The sequence below is a fragment of the Theropithecus gelada genome, chromosome 15, assembly GCF_003255815.1.
Source record: "Theropithecus gelada isolate Dixy chromosome 15, Tgel_1.0, whole genome shotgun sequence".
In the NCBI taxonomy this organism is placed as follows: Eukaryota; Metazoa; Chordata; class Mammalia; order Primates; family Cercopithecidae; genus Theropithecus; species Theropithecus gelada.
The window spans coordinates 14,855,611-14,869,981 of record NC_037683.1 but is presented as its reverse complement, the minus strand read 5'-3'; the positions used below and the strand labels follow the sequence as shown (position 1 = coordinate 14,869,981).

At 53.1% G+C, this 14,371-nt stretch overlaps 1 protein-coding gene and 1 long non-coding RNA gene across 4 annotated transcripts in view; one reads left to right on the top strand and one right to left on the bottom strand.

Moving 5' to 3' along the window:
• The window catches only part of NEK6 (NIMA related kinase 6), a 97,538-nt gene that overhangs the window by 685 nt on the left and 82,482 nt on the right, over positions 1-14,371 (top strand). Inside the window, exon 1 of one of the 3 annotated variants that reach the window (XM_025360659.1) lies at positions 20-56. The exons of 1 other annotated variant lie outside the window; for it this stretch is intronic. The gene's annotated coding sequence lies outside the window, so the exon portion shown is untranslated. Of the gene's footprint in view, positions 1-19; positions 57-227; positions 336-14,371 lie in introns of those variants that run through there. One more of the 3 variants, XM_025360658.1, reaches the window with a different exon arrangement.
• LOC112608653 lies at positions 1,186-3,116 on the bottom strand. The gene is made up of 2 exons (XR_003116026.1): positions 3,042-3,116; positions 1,186-1,455 (listed from the first exon to the last, which is right to left on the bottom strand). It is a non-coding gene; the product is annotated as an uncharacterized LOC112608653 (long non-coding RNA).

Here is a 14,371-nt window from a genome sequence, read left to right as displayed (position 1 = left end):
AAGAAGCTTTCGGGCGCACCGGTCCCCCCGCGGCAGCCGAGCCCGCCCGCGCGCCGGTGAGTAGCCTGGGGCTGGGGCCGGGCCGGTGGGGCCCCGCGGGCCGGGGAGGGGCGGGGGCCGGGCGGCTGGGCCGTCACCCCCAGCCGGGCCGAGGGCGGGCGCGCGCCCGGGGCTCCGCGGGGGAGAGCGGGAGGCGGGCGCGCGTGTGGCCGCGCTGGGCTGAGCGTGTCGGCGGCAGGGCGGGCGGGGGCGGCGGCGTGTCCGCGTGTCCCGGGGTGTGCGCGTCCCCGGCGGGTGTGCGTGTGCACCCCGGAGCGTCTGGTGGCGTTGTTGGGGTGAGTGCGTGCGGGGACGCGGGCATGGCTCCCCGCTACCCACTTCCCGAGTGGGGACGACGGGCGGAGGAGTGTACCGGGCGCCGCAGGGAGTACGTGCGGGTCTCAGGGAGTGTGTGTGTGCACGTGTGTGCATTCCAAAGTGATTTGTGTGCACGCACATGCGTGAGCCCAGGAGGGCGAAAGTGTGCCTGTGTGGGTGTGAGTATAACGAGTGTGCAGGACCGCGCGAGCGTGTTTATTACTGAGGTTGAGGGCCCCCTTTGCGCCCACCAGGCCTTTGCACAGTGATGGCCCCCAAGCCAGGGAGCCCATGGAGAGAGAAGCGGCCTGGCATGGGCTGGGGGTCGGGACTGGGCCTGATCTGGTGAACCAGGGGCCGGGAGGACAGACTCAGAGCCTGGCTGGGCCTGACAGAGGCGAAGGTCTCAAAACCAGGCTGTGGCAGGGCCACTGGCAGGACCCTCTCTGCACATACAGGCTGGGCGAGCGGAGGCTGTGGTGGGCCTCGTCCGGGCGTCTGGGCACCCGAGGACGGTGTTTTCCTAAATACCCTCCGGGCTCCCCTGTCTTTGTTCTTGACTCTTTCCAGCCAGGCCTGGGGGGCTGACCTTATACTTGCCTGTGTATGTGGGTGCCTCTCTGCCCGCCTTGCTAAGTAGATGGATCTTTTGATTTATTTATACCTTGCTTAGGCTCCAAGTGTGAGTCCCAGGACGGTAACAAATTGATCACAGCGGGCTTGGAACACCAGCTTTCGAGGTCTGTCCTTGCAGTTTTGACTGACAGGCTTTTGTGTGTGTGTGCACACTCTCTAACTGTTGAAAATCTTTGCAGTTGAAAGTCTTACTTGCTTTAAGGCAAACTTTAGAAACTCCAGAGCTCCCTACTTGCTCTGACTTTTCCAAATTCATCTTGCCTTTTCTGGGGGAAAATGTCGCCTTAGTTTGGTGTACAGTACGTGCAGGCAGGTCTTGAAGGCACGTTTAAAAACCGTGTCGTTAATGGAAGAAGAATTTCATTGAAAGGGACGCAGAGCCGGCTGGAAGCGCCTGCCCCGGACTCAGCGAGTTTGAGCTTACCGAGTGAACTTTGGACGTCTTCTTTTAGCAAACAAAACCTGGAAGGAAGCAAAAAAGACCCACATTCTTTTTCTTTTTTGTCCTGAAAATGAAAAAAAGAAAACACCTTCTGGGTTTGCTGGAAATGTCCCCTCTCCTTCCCCCATCAAGGCCAAGCCCTCCCTGCATCCCCCACCCCCAAATAAAATATGCCTGTGGGGAGCCGTGGAATGAGTCACTCCCTGGCAGAAAGCCTGATGGGCAAACATTTGGGAAGGTTCTTGCCTAACTTCCCAGAAGAAAAGGCCCAGGATTTAAAATGGTCCCTGTGGTTTGTCAGCCTCTGCCGTCCCGTCTGCTTCGGAAATGACTAAAAAGTAGTTTGTATCTCCACAAAATAAAGTCTCAGACTGAAGGCCTTAGACCCAGGTTGGTCTGGATTTAGAGCTGTTTGGGTTTCCAGAAATGGAGCGCCCGGCTTTAACTGGTGGCATTTCTGGTGGGTTTGAACAAGGGCAGAGGAGGGAAATGGGGAGGAAGTTCCCATTTACGGAGCAGAAGGGACTGTGTGCTGGGAGCCGTTCTAGGGGGTGTGAATCTCCCAGTGCTCTTCTGCGACAGAAAATGCTTTTGGTTTTGTGCACAAGGAAACTGAGGCACACGGGGGTCAAGCCTGTGTCCTGGGGCAGCTGAGAGGAGGTGGGGGCAGAATCCTAAGTCACCTGCCCAACCTCACAGCCTTTCCTCTTTCCACTGCACTTGGGATATGGTATTTGACTGGCTGAGGTGCACAGATCTGGTGCTGAGGACTTTAACACACATCCGTTCGTTTTCTTCTCATCGTAGATAGGGTTTATTATCCCCATTTCACAAATGAGGAAACCGAGGTTCAGAGACGTGACCTGCATAATTTCGTTAAAGTAGCACCATGACAGATGGTCCCCATTTACTTTTACTTATTTATTTAATTTTGAGACAACGTCTCTGTTGCCCAGGCTGGAGTACAGTGGCGCAATCTCAGCTCACTGCACCCTCTGCCTCCTGGGTTCCAGTGATCCTCCTGCCTCAGCCTCCTGAGTAGCTGGGATTACAGGCACATGCCACTGCACCCAGATAATTTTTGTATTTTTAGTAGAGATGGGGTTTGACCATGTTGGCCAACCAGGCTGGTCTCAAACTCCTGACCTCAGGTGATCCACCCAACTCAGCCTCCCAAAGTGCTGGAATTACAGGCATGAGCCACCATGCCCGGCCATGTCCCCATTTATTGAGGATATACTGTGTGCTACGTCTAGTGCCGTATTTCCCCCAGTCCACTCACCAACACTGAGATGGGAACCATCATGATGCCCATTTACAGGCGAGGAAACTGGGACACAGAGAGATGAGAGAATGCGCCAAAGACCATGTACCAATACAGAGCAGACCTGGATTTGAACCCAGGCTTGTCTGAGCCAAGCCCATGGTCTCCCCACTGTACTAGGAAGGTGGCAGGCACTGGGCTGGGTGCCTGGCCTGCGCTGAGGTTCAGTGTCATTTTCCTGATCTTACAGAGAGGGAGGTTAAGTAACTTGGGCAAGGTCATAAACCTGCAAATGGCAGAGTCGGGATTCGAACCCACGTCTCTGATTCCAGAGTTCCTCACCTTAAACCACATCTGGCTGCCTTTGTCGTGCTTTGCTTCTGTTGCATGCTGCAAAGCCAAGTAGGTTAAGACAGGCTAGGTTCCTGCAGGGCTGGGTTGCGCGAGACCTGGGAGAGGTCTTCCAGAAGGTACTGCTGGCCTTCCTCGCCCAGGGCCAGAGCTACTGGAGAGAAAGGGCCGCCATTCACATTTTTTCTTTTCTTTAAGTGCCCCAGATACTTTTCATAGGGGAAGTGTCAAAACAGTTGTCAAAAAGAGAAGAATATTTCCTTCCTCTTCTCAGGCTAGACCAAGCAAGGGAGTTGGAGGGTGGAGAGTGGAGGGCCCTGATGAATCATCCAAGATTAAATACGGGTAGCCACTGCCAGACTTGTGTGGAGATGAGGCTGGGACACTGCTCACAGGAAGAGTCCGGCGTTCTGACCCCCCGATGTCACCTTCACGGGCCTGACTCACAGTCCTAAATATCTGACAGCGTGATCCCTTCTAGGTAGGCTTCTTGTCACTTGTCATTTAAGTCCCCTGCCTGCCTTTTTTTCCCTGCTCATTTCCATTTGGATCATGGCTTCTACTACGTGTGCTTGAAATGAATGTTGTGTGCGAGGACCTATGTGGTTTGGGCCGTGTTGTGCCCCCCGCCAGTGTCGTTCGGTGTTGAAAGGAAAAGGTATTTCTCTCCCTTCCATGTATGTTCTGCAAATTGACGAACATTTGCAAATTGCTTTGAGATGCGTTAATTTAAGGTGTGAAATAATAGATCTTGTGCGAAGGCTCAGCCACATTTCTGGCATTGATGGATTTTTCTCCCGTCTGGCCTGTGATTTGGGGAGGTAAAAATAGTCCTTGTTTCCACGTTTTTATCTTTTTTTTTTTTTTTTTTGCTGACATCATTCTTAGGAAGTGGCGTGCACATGCCATGGAACTTTACACGGAACATGGAGCTGTGGGGAGCAGGAGTGCTCTTGGAGTGAGGGGTGGTCTGCGGTGGCCAGGGTACCTCCTGGCTGTCTGTGAGATGGCTTTGAAATGAGCAGACACTGTTGAGGGCCTCAGTGGCTTTTTGGTATTTGGCTGTCTTTTCACTTGTGACGCTTGGGTAATGGCAAGATAACTTTTGGGGAAAATGTTAGTTTAAAAAGAAAAAAAAAATCAGGCCAGCACTTTCCCTCATTCCTGTCTGAGCTGGTCCCTTCCCTTGGCCAAAGCTGAACTAAACCAATGGCCTTCTCAGACTTGACTTCCAGACATCGGGGCAAATCCGTTGGTGGTGTAATTTCCTGTGACATTAACTTTGGGAACTTGAACTTGGGGTGGGAGCTAGCATTTTGACATCTGTCCCTCTAACAGGACTTGCTTGTGTGGACACAGACCCACACACACGGGCTGCGCCATTGTCTCCAGTTCTGGATTTTTCCACAGATGGCTTCTCGGGTGGTCTGGTGGTAAAGAAACAGGTCTTCTAGCCAGGCCTTCAGCAGGGGCAGGATCACAGCACCCCACCAGACCTGACTGGCCACCGCCACTGTAGCTGTGGCTGGGCAAGTGGGGGGGGCCATGGGAATTGAAAGATGGGGTGGCCAAGATCTGAAATGCATTCAGTTGCAGTGGCCTGGATCTGCACGGAGCCGTTCTTTCTTTCTCTTAGACATCTGCGTGGTGGTGACCTCATAGAAAAGAAAAAAGGGGCTTTATGTGGGAATTCCATAGAGTGTGAAGGAATTTGGACAGGGGAAGGGGGAGGGAAGTTGCCATTCAGAGCCTGCAGTGCCTGCATTTTCCCCGAATTGTTTAACCCTCGTGCTTCAGAATTAGGCTGAGGTTTGCGGGGTGGGTCGTGTTGACCCGGGTGAACAGAGATCCCTTTAAGAAGAACTCCATGTTCCAGAGGCGCGTTCTTCCCATACTGCAGGTGAGTGGCAGTATGGGAATTAGTCCACAGGCCCCTTCTCGAATGCCTGCCCTCTCTTGTTCCTTGTCCTCAACGTCTTTGAAACTTGGGCTTGTTGGGAAACACCTGCAAAAGGTTGGATGCACATGACCTTCAGCTCTAATGAATCCAAGCTGCTGATGAGGAATCCACTGGGCTCCCAATCCAGAGAGCTTCGCACACACCCGCTGGGGTTGAGATGAGCACTGGGTTTATTTATTGTGGACTTTTGGAGTCGGAAGGACTCTCGCCAGCCGTTTGTTTCACAGAATGGAACCTGAGGCTCAGAGAGAACAAGGCGCTCCCCTGCAACCGCATTGAGAGCCTGGGCTCGGGCACCCGATGGAGTGAATGAGGCTGGAGTCCCAGACCTGCCTCTCCTGAGCACGTTGCCCACTGCTCTGAACCTCAGTGTCCTCATCTGGAAAACAAGGACGATATTATGACCTCAGAAAGTTTGGGGGAGGAACTAAGTGAAATAATGCATTTCAGATGCTCAGCACCTTGTAAGTGCTTGATGCCCATTCCCCGAGATTGCATGAGAGACATGGAAAAGCTTTAACGACCAAGGACCCACCCAGGGTCACTCAGCCAGGACCCATAGTCCGTGGCCCAGAATGTCTCCAGTGCCCCTGTATTGAGGCCCTAAACAAGTCCGGAAGTGGGTGCCGGGGACCCCTCTGGATTCCGCCAGAGCACCTTCCTAGGATCATGGCTCCCAAAACGGAAGGGAAGGAGACAGTGCAGTTTGCAAAGAGGCAGGATTTAAGCACCAGGGTGGCCCTGTGGCACCTCAAGAAAATGTTTGCCTCTCAGTGTCTGCTCTTGTCCCCACCCACCCCCCCAAGGCAAGGCCATAAGTCCTCGGTGTGGTGTTGGAGGTCTCTGAAGGCCCTGAGAGCTGTGTCAGCCACGGTGTGTTATGAAGCAAGGCAGATGTTTTGTTAATTATTTACACAGCGTCAGCCCTGCAGAGGACTGCGCTGACAGGAGCGGCTGGCACAGGCCTGGCTGTGGGGCAGAAGTGAGCAGCCCTCTTCACCCAGCAGTCCTCCTGAAAAGGTCTGCATAGCAAGGCCTGAGGGAGTCCCGCACATTTTGTGCACCCGCCCCCTGCAAAGCCGTTTGAGTTTCCCTTAAACTGGCTCATTTTCCTGAGCCGGTGGAGAGATCCTTGCCCTCTGGAAGTGGCCATCCCTGTGGGGCGGCTTCTGTGCCAGCTCGTCACAGCCTAGACCCAGCTGTAGTCACCAGGAGAAGGTGTCACCAGGCTCTGGAGGTTCACTCCTCTGCAGTCATCTCATGCAAGGAGGGCTTCATGGGGGCCCAGCCCCTACTCCCTCATCCGCAAAACAAGCCAGTGACACCAGGCACCAGCCCTGTGATCCTCCAGCACCCCTGGGGGTGATGTGCCTTAGAAATTCAACTTTAGGATTAGCATTCTGCTAAGAGGTTGTACCATATGACAGAAAAGGTAATCTAAAAGTCACAAAGACCAGGACGGGCCTGGTGGCTCATGCCTGTAATCCCAGCACTTTGAGAGGCCGAGGCGGGCAGATCACTTGAGGTCAGGAGTTTGAGACCAGCCCGGCCAATATGGCAAAACCCCATCACTACTAAAAATACGAAAAATTAGCTGAGCGTGGTGGCGTGCACCTTTAATCCCAGCTACTCGGGAGCCTGAGGCGTGAGAATCACTTGAACCCAGGAGACGGAGGCTGCAGTGAGCCGAGATCACGCCACTACACTCCAGCCTGGGCAACAGAGCGAGACACTGTCTCAAAAAAAAAAAAAAAAAAAAAAGAATTCTGCAAAGAATGGTGCCTGGCATCAGAGCTTTCCCTGAAAGGCCACTAAAAATGAGGAATGTGAGCTCCGGGGAGGCGACGGGGGGCAAACCCACCTTCCTGTTGCCTGTTTTACATAAGGAGGTTTTGCATAGGAGTCATTTTAAGATACGTGAAATAGCCAGAATAGATAAATCCACAGAGACCGAAAGCAGATTGGTGGTTACCAGGGCCTCTGACGGGGGGCATACTGGGGAGCAACTGCTTAAGGGACATGGGTTTTTATTGGGGTGACGCAGATGTTTTGGAACCAGATGAAGGTGGTGGTTGCACAACATTGTGATTGTAATAAATCCCATCGAGCGGTTTGCTTTAAAATGGTTAAATTTATCTGAGAAAAATGTTAAACAGAAAAGTTTTGGCCAGGCACAGTGGCTCACGTCTGTAATCCCAGCACTTTGGGAGGCCGAGGCAGGTGGATCATGAGGTCAGGAGTTTGAGACCAGCCTGACCAACATGGTGAAACCCCGTCTTTACTAAAAATACAAAAATTAGCTGGGCATGGCGATGGGCGCCTGTAATCCCAGCTACTCGGGAAACTGAGGCAGGAGAATCACTTGAACCCGGGAGGCAGAGGTTGAATCACTTGAACCCGAGATGGCACCACTGCACTCCAGCCTGGGCAATAGAGCGAGACTCTGTCTCAAAAAAAAAAAAAGACAAGTTTCTCTTGCTTAAAAAAATAAATAAAAGCATGAAAACCGTCTCCTTTTACACATGGGGACATTGAGGCCCAGAGAGACATCATAACCAGCCTCCGGTCCCACATGCAGCCTGCTGCTGTGTAGCCTAAATCAGATCACTGTCCCAACTTTCAGGCTAAGACTCTGGTTGTGACACCTGGGCCTGGACTGCGGGTGAAAAGTTTTGATGCAAAAACACAGACCTTCCACTGTCGTGTGGGCTAAGGGGACTCTCTTCTGCTGACCAGAGATGCTTGTGCTGGCTGGTGTGTGGCACATTCTCTCATTCCTTCAAGACGTATGTCCGGATAGAAGTCCTGTGTCAGACATTGTGCTGGGAGCCCGCACAAAGACCCTCTAACGGCCCCACCCATTGGCCTCTCACCACCTGGTGGGGACAGAGGCTGTCACAACCCCTTCTTAGGTGCTCTTGATCGATTTGCAGGTGGTGTCTTTTGGAATGCACTCTCTGGGGAAGTAGGAGAGCTTGCGGCGGTGAGCGGTGTTTGAACCCACCTGGAGGGAGACGTGGGGTTTGCCAGAGGCCTGAGAAGGCTGGGGTGAAGGGCAGGTAGACCCCAGGGTGGGGAGGCAAGTGGGGCTGGGAGGTGAGAGCCGGGGCTGTGGAACTTCCTTCTGCTTCCTCGGCCTTTGCTCCCGTCGGTAGATCGCCTTACCAGGCACTTGCCGTGGCTCATGTTCTAATCTAACCCTTAACCTGAGGGAACGCGCTTCATCCTCCCAGTGATGCTGTGATGTGGGTACCATTATGCCCAATTTATAGATGAGGAAGCAGAGACCCAGAGAGTCCAGGATCTGTGGTACTTGACGAGCATCAGCGTGAGTGCTGTGAGGACACCCACAGCCTGGGGGTCTGAGCTGCAAATCGGAGGACAGAGGCTGCCCTCCGGAAGTGACCAGGATGTGGGCTGTGAGCTGCCCAGATCAGGGCCTGGGTGAGGGCCCGTAGGCAGCTGGAAGGAACAGCGTGCACCCAGGTACCATGCCAGGGTCCCTGAACATCCGTCTTGTCATCGCATAGTTGTAACCTGCATCACAGACTGAACGTGCGCTCCAGGAGGGGGTAGGACTGGGTCTGTGGACCACAACGGTATTCTCTATGCCCAGCATCGTGTCTGGCACATAGGAGGAGCTCAATTAATATTTATTGAGTGAATGGGAAGTTTTAAGTGGACACGCCGCGGCAAGATCTTTGGAGAATGTTTATATGGAGTGAACGCATCTGTTAGCAAACGTTCCTCACTCCCCTCAGTAGGCTGCGCAGGGCTGAGTTGAGCTGAGCTGGCCCTTCCCTGGGAGAAGAGGTTTCTTAGAGAAATGCTCATCCTGGAATTATTCCAATGAGGAGGGACCTAAGCCCAGAAGGGCTCTACCTCCCAGAGTTACAGGCTCTCCTTCCTATGCCCCTTCCCTGCAGAGGCAGCTCCCACATGTCTGCATAGGAGGGCTTTGGGTTGGAATGGGTCAGTGCTGTGTCTTAAAGCTGCATTTTCTACCAAGCACGCACTTATTTTGTTGAGAGGGCATTTTTTTGGGGGGTTGCTTTGAGGAAAGGGTAAGCAAGCCACCTCGTGGCACAGACATGACTTTTCAGCAAATAAGCAGGACCCCAGATTCCACCCCGTCTTAGAAAGCAGGAAACCCAGCATTGAAAGAGGAAAGATTCTGTAGCTGATGTGGCCTTGGCGGGCCACCAGGGTGGATGCCCAGATGGCAGGATCACTGGGCACCACATGGCACACAGAAGGGAGCAGAGGAGAGGGAACCCGCCCCTGGGTTTGGCAGGTCCGGTCGAGTCCGCCTGGATTCAGTTACACCAGGACCTCGAGTGGGCCCGGCGTGCCGGACTGAGTCAGTGTGTGTACATTTCCTTTGTTCATCTCCCCGGGGAATGTAGTGGCCTTTTGTGTTTGTTTAAAATGCCAGCCTCCTTACCTAACCCAAGAGGAAATGAGGACTGAGTTTTTGTCTGTGCAGAGGCTGGGACAAGTGTGGGAGCCGCCTGCTCTTGGAGCCAGCCTGGTGGCGACAGCGTGGCATTTGGGAGACATTCGGTGGTTTTCTCCAAGGGGTAATGGGCACACCGGGTGCTGGGCTGCCCCTAGACTGGGCACCAGGACCCTGAAATGAGGAAGCCTCGTGACCAGGTTTCACGGCACCATTCAGCAAAGGATGGCTGAGCACCACACGCCTTCTTGGCCCCTGGGGAAACATGCAGGAATCAGATGAGGTACCTGCCCCATCTTCCTAGGGAAATGTGCAGAGAAAGTGCTTGTACTCCGAGCTAACACTTTTCACTCATACAGACCTTTATGGTGTTCTGTGTCTTCAGACATTGATCACCTGTAGGTGAGATACATCATGGCCCCACTTTCCAAACTCCCAAAGGGGCAGTGATCTGTAGAAGTATTTAGTGCCATTCAGGGACGGGAGAGGTGGTTTGGAAGATGCTGTCTGCTGTGCGAAGTCCCTGGATGCTCAAATGGCTTATGGGGTGGCATCTTTGAAATTACACAGTGAGGACATATGGTCACTGTGATGTGCTAATGTTAGCAATTGAGATATTTAATTACCCAGAAAAAAACCCTTTTCCTACCCAGCACAGGTTACTGGAGAGCCTTTATTTCTTAGGAGGAGGGTCTTACACAGTGTAATTTGGACCATCAGATAGAGAGTCATTATCCCTCATTCATTTATTAGCTAATTAAGTGGTTTATCTGGTCACACATTTATTCCTTCAGTTGCCATTCATCCAGCACTGTTTGCTGATGTACCTGGCCTGGTGCTGGGCACTGGGGGTGGAATGAAACAGAACAAATATGACTGAGTCCCTACTGTGTGCCAGCCCACAGGGTGTGCTGTGTGCCGCAGGTGAATGCATTCACTTCCCAGTGGACATGTAAAGACCACCTACTGTGTGCAGACTCGTGGAGGCACAGAAATGCAAATGGCACCGTCCGTAGTTGTTTGGACACTTGTGGTGTTTTGATGGGGTCTTTGGTCCTAGCCCTCTCTCTGCTTGGTGTGATATACCCAGTCAGCCACTGTTCACAGGCCACGTGGTGACATCCCCGGAAGGAATCAGAAACAATCCAGATGCCCCAGGAACCGACGTGAGAGCAAGGCATCCGCTTCACACGTTGTGTCTCAGTTCAGCGTCTTGCCACCACCCAGCATTTTGAGACAGAATGTGAGATCGCGTAGTTGGCTAAATATATAAATATTTTATGTCTCGATATTCTCAAAATGAAGCCCAAATGCACAGAACTGCAGCACATCAGTGCTATAGATCATATGTTATAATAATCTGATGACATGTTGTTTAAATATTTATGGACTGATGCGACATGACAATGGGGGAGAGAGGAGGCTCAGAGCAGAGTCTCGGCAGATGCGGAAAGGAGGGAGCAGATTCCTGTGATCCTGAGAAGCGTCACAGGATGCCTGGGTTTCTGATGTGATGTTTGGAGTTTTATGACAAAAACAGTGGCTGACATTTATTGAGCACTTGCTGAGTGCCATACCCTTCACTGATACTATGTCATTTAATCATCACAGCATCCCCAGAGGATGGGGTTCTTATTAACCCCAAGGTACAGAGGGGACACTGAGGCCCAGTCAAGGCAGTGGTCCACCCCAGACCCCACAGCCAGCGAGTGGCTCAGGAGCAAATCCAGGCTGACCCCATTCTGCATTCTAGCTCTTAATTACTGTGCCCTGCTGCTCTAGGGGTGACAGGTCATATCCGAAAACCCTCCACCCCTGCCTGGGTGACCCCTTGCTTGGTACTAACTGGACTTTTTTTTTTTTTTTTTAATTGAGACAGAGTTTTACTCTTGTCACCCAGGCTGGAGTGTACTGGCATGGTCTTGGCTCACCACAGCCTCTGCCTCCCAGGTTCAAGCAATTCTCCTGCCTCAGCCTTCCAAGTAGCTGGGATTACAGGCACCCACCACCACGCCTGGCTAATATTTTTTTGTATTTTTAGTAGAGGCGGGTTTCACCATGTTGACCAGGCTCATCTCGAACTCCTGGCCTCAAGTGATCCGCCTGCCTCAGTGAACTTTCTAAATCACAGGAAAGGAAGGTGATGTCTGTAAAATGTCAGGTGGGGTTGGAAGGCACAAGGAATGAATATCTAGCCCAGGAGGGGCAGGGAGTAGTGTGGAAGGGCCACTGCATCCCAGTGCCTGGCACATAGTAGGTGCTCAGGAAACGTGGTTCTTGAGCCTCTGCCCTTCTCTTTGTTGTTGGTTTTGCAGAGTCGTTAAGGGAGTTTACTGCAGACTGTCCCCCATACAAGTGTCCTGTAGCCCCTGAGGCTTTGCCTCATCTTCTCCCTCTCCCTGCAGTGCCCTGGGAGGAATCAACTGACAGCCCTTTCAGTCTGCCACCGTCCAGCCAGTTAAGGCAAGGTGTTCCCCTTTTATAGAGGAGTCTCCTAGAGCCAACCGCAGCATCCCTGCCTTTGGAAGCCACCTGGAATGTGCCAGCTGCAGTGGCCGTTCCTTCCATGCCCCCCATCCCGCTGTGTGCTCCATCCCCCCACATCTGCCGCTGTTGGTTCTGCCTGTTGCGTTACTGCTCTGTGACCTGGATCCCCTCCAGCACAGAGGTCTCGAAAGGTTGATCAGACATCCTCAGCACCTGGAGTGGGGCCTGGCACACAAGACGGCAATAAACGGCCAGCCATGGAAATTCACCCCACAAGACCCACAGGGCGGGGGCTGAGTGTCCGAGAAGCCTCTTGGGAAGTGATGGTCTTAGACCTAATGGTGTCTTCCCATTCTGCAGAGGCCTAGGGGTGTCCCTAGGTCCCCAGAGTGGGAGGGTACAAGTCAGAAGGCCATGAAAATGGAACACAGGGCCAGCTACAAAATTTGTGGGGCCCAGTGCAAAATGAAAATGCAAGTTCCCTTATTCAAAAAATAGTAAAAAACAAGAAAAAAAGTTTTTTCCTTTCCTTTGCAATCTCTCTTTCCATCTGTCATGATGTTTTTTGTTTGCTATTTAATGTCTCACCCCCTGGGTACAAGATACTTGCAGGGCGAGCGCAGACCTCACGGGTGTGGGCGCACCTGCCCCCGACCCTCCTGCCTGCATCTGGGCCCCTGCTGCGGGTAGCGGGTGGGGGAGCAGGCAGCTGAGTACCCATCCTGGGGAGGCAGCTGAGACTCTGTGCTGCCAGCACATGCTGCATTATTCCACCAGACTCCACTTAACACAAACTCGAAGATGACATGAAGCGTTTCAGGACAGTGAAAGCGCAGCATGAAGCCCTACGCTTGGGGCTCCCTTCTTAGGGCAGGGCTGGGTCACCTGGACATGAAGCCAGCCTGATGGGAGGGGCCATAGCACCCACACACACATTTCACACAGAGCAGGGCCCTTTTATTGGTTCTCTCCATGGGGCTGGGGCCAGATCTGATTTGAAGGGAAAGTTCTGTGTTAAGCACTGTCTGCAGACTGCGGCCCCGGCAGGATAGTCGGCCAGCCAGGAGCTCTCCTGAGCCTCTGGTGCCAAAGACACACTGTGGTCAGCCCTCCCTGACTTAATCTCTCACATCATTGCCAGAGATTTTTGCACTAACAAACCCATCCCCTCTGACTTCCGTTCCTTGAGTGACAAGGGTCAGAAATCAAGTGACGCAGTTGCCAGCCTTCTTACACGGGAACAGCGCCAAACACACGGTGCCCCAGAGATCAGAGAGGGCAAGGAGCTCAGATTCCACCAGCCATCACGCTGTTCCCAGCCCTGAAATGGGGAGGCTCAGCAGCCACAGGGAGTGACGTCTGATTACTCTGAAAACATGGATGAGGAGGCTCAGGTGCGGGGTACTTAGTCCCCACTGTGCACCAGAGACCTGGCCAAGTACTTTCCGCGTGTTGCCTTCATTAATCCTCGTGGGCTTTGAGCTGATCCCATTTTTCAGATGAAGTTTAACTAAGGCTCGGAGAATGAAGCTGCCAGTCCAAAGCTGTAAGCCACACAGTTTGGAAACTGAGATTTGAACCCAGGCCCTGGCCCCAAAGTTAGTACTCTTTGCATGTGAATCCCAGGCACACTGGCTGGCTGAGGTCCCTCCCGGGCTGGGCCTCTTGCCCCCACTGTCTGCTGCATCTGTGTGGGGGCAGGACAGGGGCCAGACCTCAGTGCTGCTGCCTGTCCACTCCTGACCCTGAGCAGTTACCCTTGTTCTTGGCAGGAAGCAGATCTCAGGGCCACGGCTCCAGCTTTTCTCCTGCAAGGCCTGGCCAGCTCTGTGGCTGTACTTCTGCCCAGAGAGACAGGTGGCAGCGGCAGAGTTAGGCACACCTGGCCGTGAGTCACACCCACCTTGTGCTCACCGTGTCTCTTGGGCTTGTCACCACCCACTCAGGTCTCCGTTTTCCCATTTGTGGAGCAAGGGGTAATAGCAGTTCCTGTCTCTGGGGCGGTTTTCCCGATCCATTGTGGTAAGGGTGTATAGTCCTCAGTTCCACGCCAGGCCCAGAAGTGGCATTTGATCCTCTGTGTTGATGGTAAACAACATGGTGTGGGGTGAGATCGGAGCTTGGTGGCCCCTGTGACTCTCAGGAGCACCTCCCCAGGTCAGGGCATGTTGGTGGGCTCTCAGCCCAGAATTGCCCTCTCTAAGGAATTCATCCCTTGCTTGTTTTCTTTGTTCATTCATTTTATCCCACAGAGCCAAGTGCTCTGTTGAGATACAGTAATGAGCCCCAGGCATGAAGTCCCTGCCTGCAACAAGGCTGGTGTTATGGTTCCTAAACAAGAAACAGGTGCAGGGTTCCTGGCCAGGCAGCACTGGGGAGAGGTAGCTGGGACAGCGTGGTGGCCCATGGCTGCCACAA